We start from the raw sequence: 24,905 nt of genomic DNA, 5'->3' as shown, positions 1-24,905 counted from the left end.
ATGAATGGGATATAAACGGATCATAATGAATGGGGATTTAATAACATACCTCAGATGTGTGTGCCTTAGTGATTCAGTTAAAACCAATCCCGTTTTTATACGTTAAACGTGCAGGGAGAGTTTAAAGTCTATAAAAGTAGAGTGGGAGAGAGCCAAAGCATAAGAGACTCTTAAAAACTGAGAACAAACTTAGGGTTGATGGGGGGTGGGAGGGAGGGGAGGTGGGTGATGGGCATCGAGGAGGGCACTTGTTGGGATGAGCACTGGGTGTTGTATGGAAACCAATCTGACAATAAATTTCATATATTGAAAAAATAAATAAATAAAAGTATAAGGTTTAAAGCATCATCGCTATACAGAGAAAGATCTCTGGGAAGTTACACATCAGTAGCATTTTTAGCAGTTAGACGGACATACAGGGACTATGACCTGTGACATTTCCCTGCGGTATGTTGGGTGTTTTGGTCTCTACAGAACCCATGGCTTTTCTACGTCTTTCACCACCCATAATTAATTGTTACCCATTATTAAAACTGCGCGTGTGGCTCCTGCACACGTGATACGGGCCTTTTACACACAGCTACTAATGTTGGAAGTACCTTTACCCGAGAGCTATTTGGCCGGTTTCTGCGTGGCAGTCGTCCAAATTAATATAGCGCGACAAATTTAATCTCGATTTCCAATTTTCTGCTAACTCTGCACTCCAAAAGCCCGAATTTGTGAAAGCGTATAACGATCCTCTTTCTAACGGGACGCGTACTGTTTCGATACATCACCTGAACCTCCTTGCCTGCCAGACTCCCACATGGTCCGTTACCAGCCTCCAGAAGTGAACATCAGACTTCCCTGCTCACATCCCCTCAGGAAAGACACGGGAAGCTCCCTCCCTCGCGGCCCGCAAACGTCCTGGGTCCTCTCTCTGCCCGTCAGAAGTTAATTTCTCCTCTGGATTCTGTTTAATCGCATGAACATACTCCGTGCCTCTTGACTGTGACCTTCTAGAGGTCCGCAGTGCTGTTTCTGAGTTGATTTAACTAATATGTAAAGACCACACAGATAGATGATATGGATATATAGACGTAGATAGAGCTACAGGTGTTGACGTAGATGTCGGTATAGATAAATATAGATGCAAATACAGGTGCAGAGAGATACAGATATGTCGTCAATGATTAGCCTGCCATGCTGATGCAGACTGATAGAAAATGTATCAAAGGCAGAACTACGGAGTCAGACGGAATAAGAATTTTTAAGGAACCATAGCTCTGGAAATGTCAATGAACATCTAACTTTCGGGTTTTCCTACCCACGAAAATCGGAAACACGCTGGCTTTCCCACAAGTGTGGCTCTTTAGAAATTCTCACCTCCTTGGACGCCCGTCCCCACGTTCCCTCCTTGCCCGCACTTGGATGCCTCAGTTTCTCTTCTGAGAGCCTTGGCGTGATCAGAGAGTCAGCTCACTTGGGGAGGTGCCCCTGTGCGCTGCCCGCCTCCCCGGGGGCAGTTGGTGCGATGCCTCCAGTGGAACAGGTGCTTGGTGTTGTATCCACAGGGCCTCGGGGAGCAGCTGCTGAGTGGGAGGCACAGACCCAGTGTCGCTGAAGTCGCGGCCAGAGCCCCGCTAAGGAGCCCGCTCGGGGGCAGTCTCGGGAAAGGTCCACCCGCGCACGGGGCCGCTGTCAGGCCCCGTTGTCACCGCTCCAGGGCGGGGAACTGGCAGGACGGAGAATTCAGTGTCAGGTGGCCTCCTGGTCTGAGTCACATCACAGGACAAAGGTGTTGTGCTTAGTAAAACCAAGGAGGTTTCCGCAACTAGCACTGTGTCAGTCGTCTGAATTCCATTGCACGGCTGTCCGTTTTGTGACGTCTGCAAATGATGGAGATGGGGAAAGTTTATGTGGATGCCCCTACTGTGATAATGACAATAGACGGCACGGATACCCCCCGTTATAATTATCCAGGGACTTTCTCTTTTTTTCAAAGTGTTTATTTATTTTACGAGAGAGAGAATGGGACGGAGGGAGGGGCAGGGGGAGAGGGAGAGAGAGAGAGAGAGAGAGAGAGAGAGAGAGAGAATCCCAAGCAGGCTCTGCACCATCAGCACAGAGCCCGACCCAGGCCTCAAACTCACGAACCACGGGATGGTGACCTGAGCCAAAACCAAGAGCTTAATGCTCGACCAACTGGGCCCCCCAGGAGCTCCTAGAACTTCCTAATTTACACACTAGCTGGTGTCGATATGCACGGGGAGGTAGGTTGGTGGTGATACCGACTCCATTTTAGAGTGGAAAACCATGTCCCGAATGTAGGTAATGTGTTCGGGTTCAACAGTAGCAGCGAGGCTTCAGGAGTGAGAGCAAGGATCACACAGTGTCCCCAGTTTGAAGTGACAAATGGATGCTCATCTCCCAGTGCAGCCCACCTTTGCTATAGTTCAAAGACTTGCCCTCTGCTCTGACCAGTGGCACGACCCCCTTGCCAGCTGCAGAACCCCAGAACCACGGTGCCTGTGGAGACGAGATGCACTCAGGAAGCACGAACCCTACATTCCCACTTCTGTTTCGGGGAGTGAGAAGAAACAAGGGAATTCACTCCCATGGTAACGTCAAGAAGAAGCTGAGATGATGTGAGATTCATGCATACTTCTGGGGCTGTGGAGGGGAATGGGCACGATGACATCTTTATAAACCGAGGTGCAGAGAGGAGTCCGTGGCAGCTGAGTCACAAGCTGCAAGAGCTACCTGGAAAGAGAAGAAAAGAAGGAAGGAGGGAAGGAAAGGAAGAAGGAGAAGAAAAAGGAGTAGAAGGAGGAAGGAAGGAAGGAAGGAAAGAAAGGAGGAGGGGGGAGGAAAGGAAAGGGGAATGAAAGAGGGAGGAAGAAGGAAAGAAGGAAAGGAGGGGAGGGGAGGGAAGGAAGGAAGGAAAGGAAAGGAGGAGGGAGGAAGGAAGAAAGAGGGAGGGAGAGAGGAAGGAATCAACGAAAGAAGGAGGGAAGGAATGGAGAAAGGAAGGAAGGAAAGAAGGAGAAGGAGGAGGAAGAAGAAGGAAGAATCAACGAAGAGGAGGGAAGGAAATGATGGAGAAAGGAAGGAAGGAAGAAGAAGGAAGGAGGAAGGAAGGAAGGAAAGAAGAAGGAAGGAAGGATATAGAATTCCACATTGAAAAAACACTGAAAATCGTCGTTTGAAATAGAGGGTACGTTGGATAGTTTCCAAACAGCTAACACTGAGGGAAATGGGGCGGCGGCAGCCAGGAGTCTGGAGTAAGTCACACACTGGGCAGCTGTCCCCTCCAGAACGGATCCTCAGAGTGACCTCCGCATCATCGGTCTCTGATCTGGAAACTACGTAACGATGAGTTGCCCGATCTTTGTTCGAGTTGAACACATGGCTGAAAGAAGTAATTAGAAATTACCCAATTAATAAAAATCACCCTCCACATGTTCGTCTGCCTATTTCCTTCCTCATGGAATCTAAATTTAAAACAAGGCAACTCAGCCGTGTCGGAGCCGCATCATTATGCTTTATTTCAAGACGAAGACCCCAAAAGAAAGGATTGCTGTGCTAGTGGGGAGGCCGAAATTCCCTACAGAAGGTAATACGTGGGATCTGACGTTCATGGCCACGTCAGGACACCACGTGGTGTGAAAATAAGCAAAAGGCAAATCTCGGGTCTCTTTTCTTCATGTACTCAACTACTTGAGTACATTTCACACACCCACATTATTCTTGTTTCTAGCATTTTATACAGACGGCATTTTACGTGCATAGAAACCATATGGTTTGTAGAGACCGTCAACATGACTGACATTTCTAGCAACATGGGAAGCCCTCAAAGGACCTACCGCGTTCTACCTATGGAGACACTTCACACAATGCTGCTTTTTGCGAGGAGTATTCACGGGTTTCCGTAAATGGGTGGTTTCCGGGAGTTGAGTGTCTTTTGCAGGTAAATCGAATGCGCTAACAACTAATTTAAAGCCCTTGCTCAGGGGTGGCGTTACACGGCGTCATTTAACTAAGTTTTTGCACACCGGAAGAAGCTTCCACATTCTCCGCTAAAGCTCTCAGACTCGTCCACTGGTTTCCCCAGTGATGACAAATATGGTGGCAGGGAAGGTCAAGGTCAGTGAGGATGCGTTGCCCAAAGTCACATACCCTCATTTGCATCACGCGTCCCTCACACTTCTCTTTCTCTGTCTCATTTCAGAGACGGTCGGTGACCGTCCGTGTGGAAGGAGGGTGACACAGCTACATGCTTTGGCTTAGACCTGTAAAAGCAGGCGTTATTTTAAAATAATGATGTCATAGAAATCTCTTTTTCCATTGCATTTCTGGGAACATGGCTGTATTCACTCTTCAGTTTATAGTCAAGTGTGGTCATTTTCTCCACGCAAACGTGCAGTCGGGAAAGCTGTGTTTCCCATGGCCACGTCATTTTTCCCTTTTCTTACCCCCAAAACAAGCACTTATGATTTACACAGGTAAACCTTGTTCTGTAAATCACAATGTATTTAGTTTCTTAGGTCACCAAATATCAAAGGATAAAACCTTTGTTCACCAGGAAATGAGAGTATAAGACATCCATGACTTATCCAAACGCTGAACACCTTTGTGAAGACAGATTCAGTCTGGGCTCAAATTGCCGCCCCTCTAGGGCCACGTGGTTTTCCTAGAGATCTCTTTTCTGCATCATTTTGAACGTGGAGGCTCACCTTCAAGTATTTTCTGTGGAGAATGTCTTTATTGGATCATATAACGTATTGCATTTAAAGTGGAAATCTTGGGGCGCCTGGGTGGCGCAGTCGGTTAAGCGTCCGACTTCAGCCAGGTCACGATCTCGCGGTCCGTGAGTTCGAGCCCCGCGTCAGGCTCTGGGCTGATGGCTCAGAGCCTGGAGCCTGTTTCCGATTCTGTGTCTCCCTCTCTCTCTCTGCCCCTCCCCCGTTCATGCTCTGTCTCTCTCTGTCCCAAAAATAAATAAAAAAAAACATTGAAAAAAAAAATAAAAAGAAAAAAAAGAAAAAAAAAAAGAAAGTGGAAATCTTTCCTCAGATATTTTGGGGGGGAAAAATGGGAGGGAGGCAGAAAATACTGTTTAATGACGTACGAATACAATAGTATCCTTTTCTTTTTTCTTTTGAGACCTCAGAAGCAAGTAAATTTGTTTGGTAGATGGCAGGTTGGGGTAATTGCTCCTGAGAATAGATTTTCAGGTCCTGGAGGCTGTTTAATAAACAACCGTGTTGAATTTTTGTCGTTCATTTACACTCACATTTACTGACTTTCCATGATACACAAGTCCATACCCAGACAGGGTGTTGTACAGAGAAATGTACCCGTCCATGCACCACCTCCATGTGACTTGCTCCGGTATATCCTGAGGGACGGACCACATTCACATATGACGCATAGCACAGGGGCTGCATGGACATCAGGAAGAATTTCTACAACTGTGCATCTCAGGGATTCTGCATTCCTGCACATACCTTGTTCAGCAGTGTGATTCCAGGGAACAACGAAAGAGTAGCGAATGGAAGAGGGAAGGCTGACTCGCAGATGCCTTATGGATTTTCTTTTTTCTGAAGGCTGAGTGTATATTTACACTCCATTGGCTTTATCCACCCATCCATCGATGGACACTTGGGTCGTTTCCATGCTTCCCCTCTGTGAATACTAATAATACCCCGCCATGAATATCTCTCCAACATCCTGATTCAATCTGTGGAAGCATTTGCCCAGAAGTGGGTTTGCTGGATCACGTGCTTGATTGACTTTTAGTTTTTGGAGAACCTCCATATTGGTCTCCATAGTGGCTGCACCATTTACATTGCCATCAATAATGTATACAGCTTCCATTTCCTGCGTTCCATCGACAGCAATTGTTACCTTCTTAAAAAATAATGCCTATTGTAACAGGTGTGAGTTAATCCTCACTGGGGTTTTGATTTGCATTTCCATGATGATAGTGATGTTGAGCCTCTCTTTGTGTACCCGCTGGCCATGCGTATGCTTTTGCAGAAATGTCTATTCAAGTTTTTTGCCCATTTTAAAATCAGGTTATTCTTTTGCTGTTGAGTTGTATACACTCCTTATATTTTTTGGATATTAATCCCTCTGATAAGCTTTTTTTTTTTAATTTTGCTTTTAAACGTTTATTTATTACTGAGAGCCAGAGAGAGACAGAGCATGAGCATGGGAGGGGGAGGAGAGAGGGGGAGACACAGAATCTGAAGCAGGCTCCAGGCTCCCAGCTGTCAGCCCAGAGCCTGACGCGGGCTCGAACTCACAGACCGTGAGATCATGACCTGAACTGAAATTGGATGCTTAACTGACTGAGCCACCCAGGTGCCCCAACAAAATTTTTTTGACATGAGATGAACACATTCTAGAGATTTCCTGTATGACACTGCACCTATATTTACAGTATGGTATTGTGCACTTCAAAATATGTTAAGAAGATAAATCTCATGTTAAATGTTCTTACCACACACACAGAAAAAAGAAAACAAGGAGATTTCTTAAGGTGGTGGGGATGTTAATATTGCTATGACTGGTATGGTGGTGAAGGTATCATGGGAGTATCCCTGTACCCAAACCCCTCAAGATACGTACATCGTATACGTGCAATTTCTGTGTATCAGTTACGCCTCGATAAAGCTTGAAAAAATTTAATGCAAAAAATGAGAAGGCTTCAAGGAGTTCTCCAGTCAATGAACAACTGGTATTTTATTCCACAAGACCTTTGAGAGATCTTATGAAATTATTTCAGAACTGTCTACTTTCATGGCAGATGGGGAAATCATGTATCCATTTATCCATTGATTTCTGTCTCTTCATCAAGAGACGCCTCTAGCTCCCTCTCCCCAGACAGACAAACCCCAGAAAGAAGCAAGACATATGAGGTCAGCTACTGTGCCGACATTCACCTGCAAGGAGCTGGTGAAAACCCTCACGGATGGCCCATCATACAGGTAGACTTTAGAGTAAGAAGGAGCCAACGGTGCACGAAGGACCCCCAAAGAGTATCTGTGTGCACAACCACAACCTTTCTTCGTGTTCCTCAATTACCTTAACATTCAGCTGATATTTTACTGACCAGCAGATTATGTGGAAAGGTAGGTGAGCATCCACCGATGTTTTATGAGAAATTGAAATGAAAGCCGCGCTAGAGTTACAGATAAGATTTCAGAGGAACCCCGAAGAAAGGGTGATTATTTCTGAATGCAGATGACAGTCTTCTCGGGTTGACCATTTGCGGTCTTCAGGACTTCTTTGCTTACACGAGAAAATGGAGGGTGTCCCCAGAAGGCCCAGGAGAAGGGCACACATGTGACATGTATTACAAAACATGGGCTCTGCAGTGCCGTTGAGGTACTTTCAGAATCCCGGTCTTGGCATAAAATGGGGTGGGAGGAAATGGCAATTTCTTTGCCCCGAGAAACAAAATACCATTTAGGAAATCATTGTAAAATCAACGCAGGTCCAAGATAAGCTTTGAGGACAAGGCAGCACGAAGGAGAAGTTCAGGGAAAGCAAAGCTCATTAAGGGGAAATTAGTCACGAAAATGGAATTTAGGAGAACCCCACAACTCAAGAAATGATTTACTATAAAGTCCACTTACTAGAAAGTAGGTGTTGCGTGAGTTAGTTAGGATCCAAGTCTGCCTCCAGGCACTGATTCAAAATAACGTCTGTGAAAATGTCACCCCACTGAGAAATGCCATCTTGGGCAGGCAGGGCCGGTGATGGCTCCAGGGTGTGAAGGACTTGGGAGACTTTCACCTTATGTTCTATTCTTTGACATTGGTTTTGTCTGCAGGCCCCAGGAGGCTTACCATGCTGGCCACCGTCCAGCCAGGAAGAATAGAGTTTTCTCTCAGGACAACGAAACATAGGAACGTGTGTCTTACTTCCTTCCACATCCTACAGGCTGGAACTTAGTCTCAGGATCACACCTGGCTCAACAGATACTGGAAAATGGACCCTAGTCTGTGCATCCATTTTTGAAAATGCGCTCTTTAGGAAGAGCACATTTCAGGGCACCTGGGTGGCTCAGTCCGCTTAAGTGTCAGACTTCGGCTTCAGGTCATGATCTCACGGTCTGTGGGTTCGAGCCCCGCATCAGGCTGTCAACTGACAGCTCAGTGCCTGGAGCCTGCTTGCATTCTGTGTCTTCCTCTCTCTCTGCCCTCCCCTGCTATCTCTCTCTCTCTCTCTCTCCCTCTCTCTCAAAATTAAATAAGCATTAAATAAAAAAATTTTTAAAATGGGGACCTGGGTGGCTCATTCAGTTGAGCGTCCAACCTCGGCTCAGGTCATGATCTTGCGGTTCATGAGTTTGAGCCCCACGTCGGGCTCTGTGCCTACAGCTCAGAGCCTGGAGCCTGTTTCGGATTCTGTGTCTCCCTTTCTCTCTCCCCCTCCCCCACTCACACTCTGTCCCTCTCTCTCTCAAAGATAAACATAAAAAAATTTTTTAATAATAAAAAAATTTAAAAAAGAAGAGAACATGTTCTTGTTATGAAGAGTATGATAATGTCAGACTCTGCCACATGGAGATAGCACGAGAGGAAATCTAGAGCGTGTGTGCACATGCTAAGTTGTTAGTTTGAACACATGCATAAATGTGCATAGCTGATAATCGATTAGATTCAGGATGGACCCACTAGGTACTCCTGGTGCTTTGCATATATGTATTATTTTAAGAATAATATTTGTTCTACCTTAGGGAAAGCTACATGGGTGTCGTATCCAAAACTAAAAATTCCCTTCCCAAGCCAGTGGACAGACTCTAAATTATACTATTGCACGACCATCCCCACTCTGTTTAAAGAATAAATATTGTTTCCGGGAATATACAAATATTATACATATTTATATTTAATGTATTTCCTTTTTATTTATTATTTTGCATATATTTATATACTTGATATATTCTGTATTAAATACATTATAACGTATCTACTTACACATATGTCTATATAAATTATACATATATCTTTATATGTGTAAATATCTATATAGTTTTTAAGTTTATTTATTTATTTTGAGAGAGAGAGCACCAGCAGAGGAGGGGCAGAGAGAGAGAGAGAGAGACAGAGAGACAGAGAGACAGAGAGAGAGAGAGAATCCCAAGCAGCCTCCATGCTCAGCATGGATCCTCATGTGGGGTTCAATCCCACAACTGTTAGGAGATCATGGCCTGGGCCCAAATCAAGTCAGTTGCCTAACCAACTAAGCCACCCAGGCTCCCCTGTAGATGTATATTTTTAAGTGACCAGAATTCTATCATGAATCAGCTGTTATGTTTCATCATTTCAAGTAACGTTACCTTTCCCAAGATGGCCTTCTGCGTGCTGCATGAAAATGGACCAAGGGAGATGCTGAATGACACAGAAGAGTGGAAATGCTCTACCCACAGGGTTCACACTGGTCATTGTACATTGGTGTGCTCATAAGGGATTTATGTTTTTTATAACATCCTGATTTCCTTCACAATGTTTCCTCAAGAGAGTTGATTTATTTCGAAATATGTAAGGTGTCATTAAACAATGACAAGAACATAAACGTGAATATTATAGATGAAAAAGAAGGCTGCGCTGCTCACTAAATCTTGCTCTAGCCCTCATTTTGTGTCCAAAACCTCTTGCCGATGAATGAGCTCGGTTCGTTTTCTTTTCTTCCCACGAAGGAGGTAAAGGAGAAGTTATATTTTCTTAAAGCCAGTGGGATGAAGTGCACCAGCTGAAATGATATATTTGTCTCTACAGCAGTCTTAACGGGAAACATTGGCCCTCGCACAGACTCTTTACAAGTTGGAGGATAGACTATTAGAAGTTGAGAGTCTTTATAAATCAATATAATGTGGGACTCAAGAATAAGAAACATCTCAGAAGGAAATGCTCGCTACTAGGGCCTGCCGCATGTGGATTGCCCAAATGTTGTCAGAGCTCCTGGAGGGGCTTTTTTACTCGGCTTCACCTCATAAGGCAACGGGGGTGCATAGGAAGACCCAGGGGTGCCACTCCATTGCCACAGAAAATCTGGTTTTCCAAAGAAGGTCGTTGACACTCTGGGTCCATCAAGAGGTGCGAGACATCCCCTAAGGAATTTGGGTAGAGAACGTGTGAAAATACAAGTAACCTTGAATCCATTCTGAGTTAAAAAGTTTACTGGAGATTCAGGAATTTCACCATCAGCCAGATTATGAGGACCCTCCCCAACCCTCGTGTGAGCAGAGGTCATTTGGGAAGCAGCAAGGGAGCGTTCCCGACCGTCCCACCCAAGGCCACATCAGGGGACGCTAATTGCAGGGGGGTGCCTCCATGCCGAGCACCAGTGACGGTGGCCCCTCTCCATCATGTGTCAGTGGGGGCTGAGCATGGAATCTGACTTGTAATACCCAGCTGGCAGGAAAACAGACAGTGTCCCCACCCCCAAGTCATGATGCTGCTGAGATAGACGGGGTTAAACAAAGACCCAGAGTCTCATCATCATGATGTCTACAATGCCCAGCTTGAAAACCCAAATTCTTCTTCACACCAAGAACCACGAGGAGGCAAGCTGAAGGAGAAGAGGCGATCAATAGATGTCAGCAACAAGATGCCAGAGATTTAGACACTGGGACACGGTATTCTCTCAGTATTCCTTCTTACACTTGTGCATGATCCTGACATTATCTCAAAATACAAAGACTGATTAAAGATATGCTGTAAAGATAACTGAAATGAGATATTGTTACTTTTTTATTAAGTCGGCTTCATGCCCATTTTGGAGACCCATGCGGGCTTGAACTCACAACCCCAAGATCAACACCTGAGCTGAGGTCAAGAGTCAGACGCTTAGCCGACTTAGCCACCCAGGTGCCCCAAGACACTGTTCATTTTAAATTGTAAGATATTGTTTTAGGAAAGAAAAGTATTTGTTTCAGCCCATGATAATATAATTATATAATATATGATAATATACAATGATCAGTGTATACTGTTATATAATAATATATGATAATATATTAAAAATATAAGTGCATGTATTCATGGGCTGACACAAATAATATATATTATATTACATATTACCTATATTTCTGTGCATGCTATGTTATAAATACACACATATATATCTGTGGTACACTACGTATATTGTATACATTTTTATAAAAGTATGTGTGTGCAGTGATATTTATATTAATATGCCTGTGATATATAAATGTACATATGCATCTATGCCACTTACAAAATCTTTCCTATTACTCACCTAAGATTCTACCTGCATAACTTGTACTTCCACGGATGTAGGTGATAAAGAATTAACTCGGGGCGCCTGGGTGGCTCAGTCGGTTAGGCATCTGACTTCGGCTCAGGTCACGATCTCTCGGTCCGCGGGTTCGAGCCCCGCGTCGGCTCTGGGCTGATGGCTCAGAGCCTGGAGTCTGCTTCCGATTCTGTGTTCCCCTCTCTCTCTGCCCCTCCCCCGTTCATGCTGTGTCTCTCTCAGTCTCAAAAATAAATAAACGTTAAAAAAAAAAGAAATAAAAAAAAAGAATTAACTATATTGGGGCCCCTGGCACCCAACTCCTGATTGTGCCTCACATCATGAAATCGCAGTCATGGGATCGAGCCCTGCATCCCCCTCCGCCCCTCCCACAGCTTGTGCACACACGCCTGTGTTCTGTCTCTCTGTCTCAAAAAAGAATTAACTCTATTATCATTCTAGAGACTTAAGTTGTAATATCAACATGCCATAGGAAACATATTTCTCAGCTCTAATTACTTATTGTGTATTAAGTATACAAATAATTCTCACGCTTGTATTCACACATGCTAAAATGTAATCTGACATAGAATTCAAAATTAACTTTCCAGAAATGTCAGATTAAAATTCTGAAATTACTTGTGTTCACAGTTGCAAACGTGGGTCTGTGTCTAATTATCATTCTGACACAGACTTCGATTATTAAACCTCTAGCTTCTCTTCCTTTTCTATTTCCCGTTTTAGTTACTTGACTGCACCCATTGTAGAAATAGGGACTTCTAGAAATAAGAACTGTTAACCAAGTTACAATCAAAATTTGGAAAAAAAATTCTTTGACAAGTGTTACCTGGTTTCCTACAATATCGTGTGCAAAGAACTATATCAAACACTCAAAGAGCACAGAAAAGCGATTAAAACACACTTTAGGCTTACACTCCAGGGGATTCTGTAAAACATAAACCAAACATATCCAAAATCTAATGTAAAAGAAATAAGAAAAGTTACAATTTTGGAGGTAGCAGTCAAGTTCTATGATACCACAAAATGTTTCAGACACACACAGACACACACACACACTCACACACACTCTGTATGGGTTTCCTAGAGCAGCCATAACCCCCCCCCCCACACACACACACACAAATCATGGCTTTTAAAACAATGAGAATTCATCCTCTCCCAGCTCTAGAGACCAGAGTGTGAGATCCAGGCAGGGCAGAACTGCTACCCACGTGGGGCAGGACCACTGAGGCCCCGGCCAGGCAGGGCTGTGCTCCCTCCAGAGGCTCCAAGGGATGGTCCTTCCTGCTTCTTCCAGCTTCTGGGGTTGTAGGAGTCCCCGGGCGTGTGGCCACGTCCCTCCCGTCTCTGCCTCTGTCTCCATGGGGTTTCTCTGCTGTGTCTGTGTCTCTCCTCTTCTGTCTCTTCTAAGGACACTTGTCACTGGATTTAAGGATACCCAGATCCAGGATGAGCTCATCTTACCTTGATTATATCTCCCAAGATTCTATTTCCAAAATAAATTCACATTTCCAGCTACCAGGAGTTAAGGCTTTATCCTGTGGGGGACACAACTGAACCCACACCACACACACACACACACAAACGCACACACGTGTAGGAATGCAGGGTTCTGGGAAAAGGACACGGTGACGTTCAGAGATGTAGAGCAGCGACGGGGACACGCGGCTGCCCAGAGCTTTGCGGAGCAGTCGTGTGATTTATTTAAATTTGACACCTTGGCCTTGTCCTTTGTTCTGCAGTTAAAAGTCCTCTCTGAGCATCTGCTAGAAAGCTCTTCACAGAGGAAGCTACTCAACTTTCAAGGCAATACCTTCTCTGTTCTGTCCTCCGAGTTCACTGAGGGTAGCGTCGACTAAACAGACCCGTCGATGAAAAGCGCACACAGTCAGATAGGTTTGAAACACCCTATACTTTACAAAGAACGGTTTCGTCACGATGACAGTGTTGCTGATTACGTTCAAAATGTTTCCGTGTGAAGATGCACTGCGTGAAAATGCACAATTTGAAAAAGGTACAAAATATGAAAAAGAGGGTGGGTGTCAAACTCAAGGCTGTGCACTGTTAATAGGAAAAACGGAGCAGACTGCCTCTCGGGGATGACTAACGTTGCCAGGGGGCGAACCACACCGGTGGGTTCGGTGTTGCGCTGAGCACCTATAGAAAATGAAGGCAGCCTATGCACTAAAATGACTAAAATCATCATAACTCCTCTGTTATTTACATGAGCGAATACACATAAGTCAGAAGTACAGACATCAAACATCTTTGTTTGCCCATAATGGAAAAAAATAGATGAGATAGATACATAGATAGATAGAGATGAGAGATGAGAGATACATAGATATGATAGATAGAGACAGAGAGAGATGATAGATGGATAGATAGATAATAGATAGATAGGTAGATGATAGAGACGATACATGACAGATGATAGATAGATGATATAGATAGATAGATAGGACTTTCTTCTTTCCTAAGGATCCTGGTTGTGCTTCTATCTCACATTGAGCTGCTGACCTTACTAAGTGAGCTGCTTTTAGTGTTGTATCTGTGAGGAATGAGGTCTCTTTTCTGCATGGATATTTTAGAGCCTGGGTAGATTAGGTGTGTTTTTGAGAAAAGAATGAGGAGAAAAGCTTCATCCTACTCTTTCGTATCCACTCTGCCACCCTGGCCCCAGAAAGGAAGGACCAGTTGGTTCTCAGGTGCTGGCAGGGTGAGAAGATTTCGGAGGATGCTTCCGGGTCCCACAGCCCATCAGTCCGGAGCGTCCTTGCTCCAAAGGATAAGGAAAGAACAACCACCGACTCATAGAAGGATCAACACCAGAGCACCATTGATCGGCATTGATCGAACAGATTACGAGAAACCTGTTATCTGCAAAAAGACAGGTCCAAATCCTGACCCACAACCACCTGTGCATGTGACCTTATTTGAAATAGAGTCTTGGCTCTCAGGGGATGGTGTAGGCCAAGATAAGGTCATCCTGGAATACGGGAAGCTCCTATTCGAATATGGCTGGTGTCCTTATAAGACAGGAACTGTGGACACAGGGCAGGTACATGGGGAGTATACCATGTGGAGACGAAGTCAGAGATGGGGCATGCTTCTATAAGCCAAGCAACACCAAACCACCAAACTGCCACCAAACCACCAGAAGCTGCGAGAGAGTCAGACTGGATGCCTCCTCAGAGCCTCCAGGAGGCATCATCCCTGCCGACATCTGGACCTCACACTCCGGCCTCCAAAACCAGGAGAGAATAAACCTCTCGTTCTTACGGCACCCAGTTGGGTGTACTTTGTTACGGAGCCCTACCAAACGAACACAGCTATGCGCGCATCAGGAATTAACCTAAACAGCTTCACCTGAAGTCCTTGTATTTCCCTTCATCTGCATACACCTGAGGAGACCTTCATGGGACCCCCCCTCTACACACCTGTGCCCACCATACATTTAATTTTCTCTTTGTCCCGAAAGGGACAACCGTAAGAACAAAAAGGCAACTGCTTAACTGAGTCGGGTAATATTGTCAAGAAAATTCCTCGATGCACGTGCTGTAACAAACAGAAGCAAATACGAAAATAAGGGCTCTTGAAGGCAGCACCCTCTGGAGAAATGTGCATTCTGATCGAGGATCATCTCGTTTCCGTTAATATTTGTTAGGCCATTTAAGACAAGGGTCATGATTTCAGGAGCGTCTCTGTGTTAGTGAAAGGCCAGCCATGTTTATCTTTGCTCACACAAAACCAATTTGAATGCAGAGGACTCACAAAGAGAGCTCTCAGAAACGGGTTTGTTTTCACAGGGATTAGTTTCCCTCTTAAATGGGTGTTACTGCTGTTTGATCGGCCTGGATGACTTCTCTTCAACATATTATTAAAATGTGGCAATGGACCTTCAAGTCAATTACCTATGTCGAATTCTCTGTATCAGCTCTGAAACAAGCACTTTAAAAATGCAGGAAGAAGCCTCTTGAAACAAATTATCAGAGTGGGAAGCACTGTCAATCAAATCTCTCTCCTGTGTGTGGTGTGTGTGTGCGTGGTGTGTGTAACATATGGAATGCATAAATGGGTGGATGGATGGATGGATGGATGGATGAATGGACAGGTGGACAGATGGATAAATGGATGGATAGATGGATGGATGGACAGATGGGTGGGGGGTGGATTGTAGGGATGGACAGATGGACAATACATGGATGGACAGATGAATGGCTGCATGGATGGATGGCGACAGACGGATGGATGGATGGAAGGATAAATGTGTGTATGTGCTTATAGTTACCTCTCAAGATGCTAAATCTCTCACTAAAATCAGAAGCATCCCTCAACACAGCTATGAACTGTTCGGTTCACTTCAATGTAGAAAACAAGCCTGTCGGGGCGCCTGGTGTGCGCAGTCCGGTTAAGCGTCCGACTTCAGCCAGGTCACGATCTCGCGTCCGTGAGTTCGGCCCCGCGTCGGGCTCTGGGCTGATGGCTCAGAGCCTGGAGCCTGTTTCCGATTCTGTGGTCTCCCTCTCTCTCTGCCCCTCCCCCCGTTCATGCTCTGTCTCTCTCTGTCCCAAAAATAAATAAACGTTGAAAAAAAAATTTAGAAAACACAGCTGTTAATACATAGCCTATTTTTTACCTCCAAGGATGAGAGCTCCAAAGAAAGCAAGTCCATAGTCATTTCTTGCCCACTTCGAATGTATTGGGAAATGTCAACCTTAATGAAAAGCAGAGTCACTGCCATGCCACCTGTTAGCAGGTCAGGCCAGTGGCCCGCCTTGGGTGGAGTTCAAAAATTGAGGTGCTCACAGGTGTGACAGGCTGTATTTCACAACAGTCTATATCATTGTCTCCTGAATTAAATGATCCCCTACAATGTGACTTTAAGATACTCCATCACAATATGGAGTTCTATTCCCCTCCTCTGGAGTCCAGGCCGATGTGTTGTGGCTTCCGTCAACAGAAGGTCACAGAAGTAAGTTCAGTGTAGAATTGTGTCTCTCAAAAGAATGTCCATATCTTATCCCTCAGAACCTGTGAATGTGATCCTATTTGGAAAAAGGTTCTTTACAGATGTAATTAATATAAGGATCTCAGGATGAGCTCATCCTGGATCAGGGTGGCCCTGAATCCAGTGACACGTGTCCTTAGAAAAGATAGAGAAGGAGACACAGACACAGAGAAGCCACATGAAGACAGAAGCATAGATGGGAAGGACACGGCCAGCCCAGGGACACCTGGAGCCCCGGAAGCTGAAAAAGGCAGGAGGGACCCTCCCCCGGAGCCTCTGGAGGGAGCGGGAGTGTGGCCGTGCTCCACCTGGATGTCAGCAGCCGTGCCCCACCTGGATCTCTGACTCCGGTCTGCAGAGCTGGGGGAACATGAACTCCCATTGTCAGTGCCCACAGGTGTGTGGCAATTTGTTACAGCAGCTGTAGTAACCTAATCCGGTGTTCACCCATGATTACAGCAGCATTATTCACAATAGTCAAACACACGAGCAACCATCATGGGTGAACAAAATGTGGTCCATCTGCACAATGGAATATGACTCAGCCTTGAAAAGGAAGGACATTCTGAGGGGACCTGCCACGACGGAAATGAACCTTGAGGACACGGCGTTGAGTGACAGAAGCCAGGCACAAAAAGACAAACACTATATGATTCCACTTATGTGAGCTTCCCAGAGGAGTCAAATCCACGAAGACAGAGAGTAGATGGCGGACGCTGGGGGCCAGGGGAAAATGAGACTTGTTTAATGGGTATAGAGTTTCAGTTTTGCAAGATGAAAACATTTTTGAGATCTACTGCGCAACAAAGAGAATATACTTCATGTTATTGAACTGTGCACTTAGAGATGGTGAAGAGGTAAATTTTATGTATGTCTCTTTTGCCATAATAAAACATTTTTAAATTATCTCCTGGTGTTGCTCCAGCCACACGTCAAGGGTTGAATGGTCACAGGTAGCGGCACCATATCGGACAGCCCGGATGTGGACCGCTCCCACCATCATGGAAAGTCGGAACTCACCGTGTTGCTGTACACAGTCATAGATAAAAAACAGGAAACAAGTTAGATTATTGAGGACAAGTTTATGAGCTAGATGAACTTGGGCAGAACATGATCAGCTTGGTGTCCACCTTTGGGTCATCGCCATTTGTAAGTCTACGTCCTCATAATTGCAATCGCAGCCTTCCTTCTGGGAGGATAGCTGTGCAATAGGGCTCAAAGCAAGTGTGAGTGGAAAAAGCTCACTTTAAAATTATGAGTAATGTTGGGGCGCCTGGGTGGCTCAGTCAGTTGAGCGACCGACTTCAGCTCAGGTCATGATCTCACGGTCTGTGAGTTCGAGCCCCGCGTCGGGCTCTGTGCTGACAGATCGGAGCCTGGAACCTGCGTCGGATTCTGTGTCTCCCTCTCTGACCCTCCCTCATTCATGCTCTGTCTCTCTCTGTCTCAGAAATAAGTAAACATTAAAAATTTTTTAAAAAAATAAATAAAATTATGAGTAATGTGAAGATATATTGGAAGGTCAAACATAATGTGGGGAGAAAATTATCATCTCTAGAGTAAGTTTCATCATAAAACAAATGGTTTCTAGGTTTCTAGCATTTAGTGCTTAAAAATAAAGACCCTTGGGACTTCTCCAAACAGAAAGGTGGGATATGAGAATAGCAGAGATATTAACAGGAACGGCCCAATTTCCAGTGCAAAGGAGGGTAAACTGTGTTTTCTTGACTCAAGGTCGTTACATCCACATCTGTATTCCAAGTGTGTTTTGAGACACCTAAAAAAGGTTACGATTCTCATTTCAGCCAAGAAGCTAGAGATGCATGTTAGAGGCAGGGCTTAACAGAAAAACACTTTGCCTCAAAAAGATCTCAAATATCCATATCATTGTTCCATATATACCAGAAAAACAAAATGGTTGAAAACTGCTATCTCTTTTGCCTAGATTATGTGGAAGTTAATTAGAAAAAAAACACGGCCCAGAACATCACGAGAGATATGAGGTAGAGATATATGTGAGAAAAAAGAGGCAAGAGGTGTAAAAACAAAACAAAACAAAAAACCCAGTGGCTGTCTTTTTTGTACATAAAGGGAAGAGATGGAATTTAGGATGACAAATATTTACAGGGATGAGCCTCTCATCAAGCAGCAAGAAAGGAGGGACGGTGTAGTAGTTAAAAATAATCAGATTGCAGCTAGAACTATTCCCCGTTGAATCAGATGAGATACCCGATGATGATGAGATGATAGATAGAGATAGATGATAGATAATGGATGAAGAGATAGATTGTGGATAGATATCTAGCTAGCTAGATAACAGGTAGATGGACAGATAGATACTAGATAATGATGGATAGATAGATAGATAGATAGATACGATGGATGGATATATACGATGGATGGATAGATACATAGGCAGATACATAGATGATAGATGGATAATGGATGGATGTGAATAGATAGATAGATAGATAGACAGATAGATATAAATGGATGGATGGACAGATAGAAGGTAGATAGATAGATAGGCAGATATAGGGATGAAAGATAGAGAAATAGATAATAGGTAGATGACAGATATAGATAAGTAGACTAAGAGTATATATAATGCAACGTAATAGATATACATCCATTTCTCATATGTTGTGATATATACACACATATATGTATATATGTATGTGTTGATATATATAATAATATTGATATAATATGTTAATTAATTAATTACCATTAAGAAGGGACACAGAGTTATCAGAGGTGCTCTACAGTCAAGCAAAGATGGAAAGCGGCTGTCCGTGGACCATCTGGTCTGGTGATGAGAATCCTCCAGTGTTGAACGAGGGGCGTTTAGCAAAGAATCTTTCTCTTCCACGTGTGGGCCCTAGGAAGGCAGCATCAGAATCCCTAAGAGCTTGAGGAAAAACACACAGCCTCCAGCCACTCACTACTTTTGCTGACTTGGGATCTACATGTGAAAAAAGCTACCATGTACTTTCATGCACATTACAGTTTAAGACTCTGCAATGGGTAAGCCTAATTTTCCTGGACTGTAAACTCGTATGGTTCTCCCTTGACTCTAAAAAAATGAAATTGAGTCTCGCGACGCAGTGGTGATGATGGGTACACAATATCGGCTGTGCGTTGGCACTCGGTGATAAGTCAAGGAGCCCTGGGGATGGCGGTCCCAACCGCTGTGGCGAGCTATCAGCCCCTCTAAGTACCATCCCAACTAATGAAAACTATTGTATTTTGATCCCCCTTTATATTAGAAATATCCTTGTGCCTAATTAATTTGCAATTTGTACACAATAGCGAAAAGAAAGTCTTTGATTAACTAAGCTCTTTTAATTAGAGCTTTACAGATAGAGGAGGGAAACAGAACCAACAACTATTCCAATGAGAATCCTTGAGCCTGAGAAGAACAAACCACATATAATCCAAAATAAAGGACAACAACAACAAAATCATAAGGAATCCCTTGACCCAATGAGTTCATAACACCTCTGAGGTACAATGAAATAACCCTGGTGATCGATCTTTGCATTGCCATTCAATATCCTGTAAAATTTAGGTGTGTCAAGTCAATTTAAAATCCTCAGGTTTCCAATCTAAAGTCAATGTTCCCGCTAACTTAATGCACCAGACAATTATGATAAAAATACAATGACAAAGATACTTTGTACACTACTTATATGTACAAGTTATTACTTCTTAAGAGAAGTGACTTCATCAATACCTTCTGTTCCACGGTGACATTTTACCATTCCATGCAGGGGCAAAAATGAAAAAAATATTTGGTGCTGCATTTTTCAAAGGCACAAGATAAGCAATCTGTCACATATTAATGAACAGCGGGTGATGCGTGTGCTGATGGTCACATGCCACTCCCCTGAAGACAAACCTTGAAATATTAACCCATCTAAGTTGAGTCTGCTGGGAGGTATCCAGTCTGGTTTCCTTTCTTTTGCTTGAAGGGTCTGTATCTTTCATGGGAACTTTGCATCGAGGGGCTTGCCACCTTTCAACTTCTTCACTGTGCACTTTGGGGATTTATTGTCCATTCCCTTAACTCTTATCTTTTGCCCCCCATATCCTGCCAAAAAAATTGAAAGGAAGCAGAGGAGAATGGAATGAATGAAGAATGGAAAAGGAAGGAAGGGAGGAAGGAAGGAAGGAAGGAAGGAAGTGAGGAAGAGAGGAGGGAAGGAAGGACAGATGGAAGGGAAAGACAGAAAACAAGCTGGGGAGGAGCAGAGAGAGAGAGGGAGAGAGAATCCCAGGCAGGTTCCACGCTGTCAGCACAGAGCCTGATGCAGGGCTCGAACACAGCAAACCGCGAGATCATGATCTGAGCAGAAATTAAGAGTCAAACACTTAACCAACTGGGTCCCCAGGCGCCCCTTCTATTTTATTCTTTCATTGCCACTACCTTGATAATTGCGTAGTCAAAAGTAGGCATTTAACAACACAATGGAATATATCATATCATATCGTATCATATCATACTGTACTATAGTTCTATGTTATGTTATTATGTTAAATTATATATTTCACTATACTCTATTGTATTGTCCTACATTATAATATGCAGATCCCGACGCAGGACTCGATCCTGTGACCTTGGGATCATGACCTGAGCAGAAATCAAGAGCCAGATGCTTGACCAAGTGAGCCACCCAGGTGCCCCTGTCCGACGTTATATTTTATTCAACGTTCTAGTTGATATCACTGTTATCGTCTGCATCGAAGACTATAGCTGCACGTTCTTGTACCATTTCACACGTCTGTCCACTCTCTTGCCCATTAAGGTCTCTAGAATCTCTTGGTTTATAACTCACAAAGCCCTTTACAGCACCTTCATTGCTTTATGGTAGTAAGATGCGTTCAGTTTAGAGATTGAGTTCTCTGCTATGCGCCCAAAAAGAACACCCAGGTAAGATCCAAAGTTCACAGCAGAGCCATCAGCCTGGCTACCAAGGGGAATGAGACCCAAGGACAACCGTGCCTGACGCTTCTCCAGGTTGCGGGGTGAGTGGGTCAATGGGTTCAGATTTCAGAAGTTGTAACTACTCCCCGTAAAATGCTCCCCTTCCATCTTTGGAATCACCGCTCTGCTTCCGTGGGGACACTTGCATGAACTCAGGGAAAGCTGCAAAGTGCCGTGAGTGGAATATAATGACCTCATCCTCCACCCGTACTGAAACGTCTGTGGCCTCAGTGCACGTGTCACATCTCGTGGGGCGTCTTCATTCCAGTTTATCTTCTTCAGCTTTGCAATCTTCCTCAGTCAGTGGCAGGAGTGGTGAGGGTTAAGGATTCTCAGACTGGTGAGTCATAGGATGCTTCCCCGCCGTGAGCAAAAGCACAAAGGACTGAGTTGCCAAAGGTTGTGGCAATGATGGACGTGGAGTTTGTGTTTGGGACATTTAGGCTCAGGGCCATTCCTCCCACACCGGACTGTGGGCTCTTGGCTATTTGGTTTTCCCCCGGGCTGATTATGGCGACTTGTTCTTCTAATCACATCCTGATAAACAGTCCGCAGACGCGTGTCTACGGAAGAAGAGTAAGGACCAATACGTGGGCACATGAATCATTGCCCATTGCCCGTATCACTCCTGGCCATTCTCATTCTCTCTGTGGCCAAAAGACTCGTGCTTTCACACATCAGTTACAAAAAAATTAAAAAAAAAAATTCCTGCCTTTAGTTTCCAATATAATTCTGTTTCTCTTCTTACTAACTCACCGAAACTCCCCTTCCTTTGTTACATACAGTGGTGTCTACTCAGAAGCTTGTTCCTGGGGGCGCCTGGGGGGCTCAGTCGGTCAAGCGTCGGACTTCTTCTACTCAGGTCATGGTCTCACAGTTCATGAGTTTGAGCCCCGCATCGGGCTCTGTGCTGACAGCTCAGGGCTTGAGCCTGCTTCCGATTCTGTGTCTCTCTCTCTCTATCTGCCCCTGCCCTGCTCGCTCTCTCTCTCTCTTAAAAATAAACATTAAATTTTTTTTAAAAATCTAGATTAAATTAAAAAAAAAAACCTAGCTAAATAATAACTCACATGCCAGCAGCAGAGTTTCAACCGTGATCAACGGCTGCTTTGGAAGAAAGTCCTTCTGTTGTTGACACAGACTAGAAAACACCTGGAAATACTAGAAGGAACGGCAAAGTCCATTCTCCCCCCCCAGCTCAGACCATATAAGCGGCAAACTCCCTCTGGAAACTGGCCTGGAGGTTCCAAGATGGTATACAAAGCCATGGGCAGGTGAGTAGCGATGTCTTGATTTGTGGTTGACCCACCATGTTACCAATGCGTCGTAGGCAAGCAGATACCCATCTCTGAAAATGCAGCTTTTGTGGCCACCCTGCAATCAGCAAGTGGGATTTGGACAGGTGTGTGTCCACCTGACTGTACTTGTTAGGAGACCCATGGATGCTTCCTGGTCTCGCCACTCATGGGTTCCATCATCAATTCGTAAATGTTTCACTGGGCAAGGCACTCAAAACTACGATCCACATGCTTACAGGATCTGCCCACGCATGATCCCTCCCTCAGTGAATACCACCATCGGATCACAACTCAGTCTTCCTTCTGGCTTCTCCCATCACAGAATGCTGCATGTGACTATCTTCCCAAGGGGTCAGCTCCTTGGTAACACAGACCGGAGTGGGAATGTAGGTGTCCTTCACGGTGCTTTCGCCCACGGTAGATATTTGTCAGCTGCACAGCAAAAGTACTTGTCAAACAGAAATAAGGAAAAACCATTCACTTTGGAAACTCAGCAGACAAGCAAAGTATCTGCTTTCCCTCTGGATGGGCTGATCTAGGCAAAAATTCTTGCCTTCCGGGAAACAATGAGGCAAGCAGGTGTCCAGGCAATACTATTCCGAAGAACCCAGTTTGTGCGGGTGAGACATCGGATAGCAGAACAGCAGGAAGAAGAATAGATCGCCCCTGTCGGAGAATGGGCCTGTGGAGTGTTGCTCTGCAAGGACAAAAACAGCTTGTCATTTAAGGAATAAAACGACGTGTGAAATACAAGAGAGCTACCATCCAGTCTCATTAGGGGGCAATGGATGAATAAATACAAGGATACTGCATTGCCTTTTCTGCAGCCGACTGTTTAGACCTGTGCTTGTTCAATCCACCTTTCTTCCAAAACTAAGGACTTTGAGGGTGTAGGGGAGTATAAAACCGCTATAAGAATATCTTTTCCTTTTTCTTTTTATTTTTTTAAAAAAATATTTATTATTTTGAGATAAAGAGAGAGAGAGAATCCCAAGCAATCTCCTCACTGTCAGCACAGAGCCCAATGAGGGACTCGATCCCATGAACTGTGAGATCAAGACTTGAGCCGAAATCAAGAGTCAGATGCTCAACTGACTGAGCCACCCAGGTGCCCCATCTTTTCCTTTTAGAAAGTTTGCATTCTAGGGGTGCCTGGGTGGCTCGGTCGGTTGAGCATCTGACTCCTGATTTTGGCTCAAGTCATGATCTCTTGGTTCGTGAGTTTGAGCCCCACGCTGGGCTGTGCACTGACAGCAAGGAGCCTACTTGGGATTCTCTCTTGCTCTCTCTCTGCCCCTCCCCTCTCTTTCTCTCTCTCTCTCTCAAAATAAATAAAGTTCAAAAAATATATTATTTTAGAAAAGAGATTTGCATTCTATATCAAAGAATAAAAAAATAAGTAGGAAATGATAAGACTGGTCATTAGGCTGGACGGGTATTTCTGAAAAACAGAGTGGTGACTACGGCCTGGGGTGTTTGAGGAAGACAGTATATAGATAGCGAAATTCAAGCTTTGAAAGTTGATCAAATTTTATCAGATTATTTTATATGGAGGGTGTTACCAGTTGAAGTGTGTCTTCCCGGCCCCAAATGATACTTCCAAGGCCTAACCCTCAGTATCTCAGAACATGACCTTATTTGGAAATAGAATCTTTGCAGGTGTGATTAGTTAAGGTTGAAGCCATCCTGGGATACATGGCTCCTTACCCCAAGGTGACTGCTGGGCTTATAAGAAAAGGGAGATGTGGAGACAGATGCATAGGAAGCCTTTGCAAAATGAGGGCAGAGACGGCAGTGATGTCTCTAAAAGCCAACAGATGCCAAGGACTCATAGACATCGACAAAACCCTAAAGAGTCAAGGAAAGATTGTTCCCTGAGTTTTGGAGGGAGTGGGGCTCTGCTGACACGTGTGTATCAGACCTCCCGCCTCTGGACCAGGGACATAATAATTTATACTGTTGTCAGGCACCCAGTTTTCAGTGCTCTGTTATGGCTGCCCCAGCAAAACTACAACAGACGGTGCCCATAAAAACAGCAATTAAGTCAACAGACCCAGCCAAGTGTGAATTTGAACTTCAGAAGCCCCAGGTTCCGACTTCCTGAATCCTGCCTTCAGAGGTCTCCCTTTTTGCTCTCAAGGGAGCCTGGATTGGCTTCCCTGGACCAAACTCCCATGTCCCGTGAGCCCTTAGACACCCCCTCTCCCCCAAAGAAACCAGGAGGTTCTGAGCAACATTCCTACATTCTATCGCATTTGGTTAATGTCGATAAGAATGCCAGCTCTCAACGGCTTTTGTCATTGGCCTCTCCATCAGACCCCTGAGCCCACGGAGA

Source organism: Lynx canadensis, chromosome X, assembly GCF_007474595.2.
Source record: "Lynx canadensis isolate LIC74 chromosome X, mLynCan4.pri.v2, whole genome shotgun sequence".
NCBI classification, from domain to species: domain Eukaryota; kingdom Metazoa; phylum Chordata; class Mammalia; order Carnivora; family Felidae; genus Lynx; species Lynx canadensis.
Note: the sequence above shows the minus strand (reverse complement) of the source record.